We start from the raw sequence: 2,500 nt of genomic DNA, 5'->3' as shown, positions 1-2,500 counted from the left end.
TGCTGCTGCAGGGGCGCCGCGAGGCGGGTCTGCACCCTGCTCTCTCTATGTTTTTATTTCATGGGAGGCTATTTTTTTTCATATTCTTTCAGATTTCCCGGGGTGCTGCCGCAGAGGCGTCGCGGGACGGGTCGGGTCCGCACCTCACTCTCCCTATGTTTGTATTTCATGGGTGGCTACAGAATTACTTTTTTTTAAAACTTTCCAGGGCGGCCACCGGGGGGGGGGGGGGGGGGGGGCGCCGCGGGACTGCACCTCACTCCCTCTATGTTTTTATTTCACGGGTGGCTATACAATTTTATTTACATTTTTTATTTTACCAGGCGGCCACCGGGGGGCGCCGCGAGGCGGGGCGGGTCTGCACCTCACTCCTCCTGTGTTTTTTTTAGTCTCATGGGTGGCTACATAATTTATTTTTTTTTAAATTCCAGTGGCGGCCACCAGGGGGCGCCGGGAGGCGGGGCGGGTCTGCACCTCGCTCACCCTATGCTTTTATTTCATGGGTGGCTATAGAATTTTTTTTTTTTTTTTTAATTCCCGGGGCGGCCACCGGGGGGCGCCGCGACTCTGCCCCTCACTCACCCTATGCTTTTATTTCATTTGGTGGCTATGTCATTTTTTTTTTTTTTTTTAAACATTTCCCGGGCGGCCACCGGGGGGCGCCGCGAGGCGGGGCGGGTCTGCACCTCACTCCCCCTATGTTTTTATTTCATGGGTGGCATATAATTTGTAATTTTTTATTTATTTTTTTTAAATTCCCGGGCGGCCACCGGGGGGCGCCGCGCGGCGGGTCTGCACCTCACTCTCGCTATGTTTTTACTTCACGGGTGGCTATTCAAATTTGTTTATTTTTTTTTTCATTTTCCCGGGGGGCCACCGGGGGGCGCCGCGGGGCGGGTCTGCACCTCACTCCCCCTATGTTTTTATTTCATGGGCGGCTATTTCTTAAAAAAAAATAAAAATAAAAAAAATTCCCGGGGTGCTGCTGCAGTGGCGCGGGGCGTCCACCGGGGGGCGTCCACGATTCGGTCGGGCCTGCACCTTGCACTCTCTCCCTATGTTTTCATTTCATGGGTGGCTACTTTAAAAATTTTCATTTTGTTATTTATTTTTTAATTCCCGGGGCGTCCATCGGGGGGCGCCGCGTGGGGGGGGGGGGGGGGGGCGTTTCTGCACCTTGCACTCTCTCCCTATGTTTTCATTTCATGGGTGGCTACTTTAAAAATTTTCATTTTGTTATTCATTTTTTCGATTCCCCGGGGCGTCCATCGGGGGGCGCCGCGTGGGGGGGGGGCGTTTCTGCACCTTGCACTCTCTCCCTATGTTTTCATTTCATGGGTGGCTACTTTAAAAATTTTCATTTTGTTATTCATTTTTTCGATTCCCCGGGGCGTCCACCGGGGGGCGCCGCGCGGCGGGGCGGGCCTGCACCGTGCACTCTCCCTGTGTTTTAATTTCATGGGTGGCTGTTTTTCATTTTTTTCAAAATAATAATAATAATAATAATAATAGTAATAATTTCACGGGGCGCTGCTGGTGCAGCGTCGCGGGGCGTCCACCGGGGGGCGCCGCGGGTCGGGGCGGGTCTGCACCTTACTCCCCCCAATGTTTTAATTTCACGGGTGGCTCTATTTTTTTTTATTTCAATTTTTTGCCCTCCCGGGGTGCTGCTGCAGCGCCACCGGGTGGCCACCGGGGGGCGCCGCCGTGCCGGCGGGCACCGGCCTTCGCCCCTGCCCCCTCCCCGGCCCCCCAGGGGCCCGTCAGGCCAAGGGGCGGCGGTCCACGGGAGGCCGACTCCCCTCTGCGGAGGCCCCGATGAGGTCGGACCGGGGTGCCCTCGTCCGCCCTGCGCTTCCGAGGCTTCGGGGAAGAGAGGGAGAAGCCGCCGCTGAAGGTGGCGCGCAGCACCGGTGGCGTGACCCGTGAGGGAAACCCTCCGGCGGATTGTTAGGAGAGGGAGAGAGAAAGCGAGGCGACTGGCCGGGGGGGCCTTCTCCCACCCGAGGAGGCCCAGGCCGGGCTCCAGGAGAGCACGGGAGATTCTGCGAGCGAGGCGTCCCAGCCAGGGCTCCAGGAGAGCACGGGAGATTCTGCGAGCGAGGCGTCCCAGCCAGGGCTCCAGGAGAGCACGGGAGATTCTGCGAGCGAGGCGGCCCGGCCAGGGCTCCAGGAGAGCACGGGAGATTCTGCGAGCGAGGCGTTCCGTGCCAGGGCTCCAGGGGCGACCGGGGAGAGAGCCCCTTCCGCCAGCGCGGGAGCCCCCGGAGGTCTCCCGGCAGGGCCGAAGGGGTACGGCCCTTCCCCTTCATCCGTTCCCTGCGGCGCAGCGCCACCCGGCGGCAGACAGGGGAACTGCAACCTCTGGAAGTCCCGATGAGGTCGGGAAAAAGGGCCTCGTGCCGGGACCCGGTTCCAGGAGGTCGGGTAAATTCCGCCGGCGCCCCGCAAAAGGTGGCGCGCAGCAGCGACGCCGTGACGTCCGAGGGAATTCCTCGGG

This window comes from Taudactylus pleione, unplaced genomic scaffold, assembly GCF_031769625.1.
Source record: "Taudactylus pleione unplaced genomic scaffold, aTauple2 ptg000570l, whole genome shotgun sequence".
NCBI lineage: Eukaryota > Metazoa > Chordata > Amphibia > Anura > Myobatrachidae > Taudactylus > Taudactylus pleione.
Note: the sequence above shows the minus strand (reverse complement) of the source record.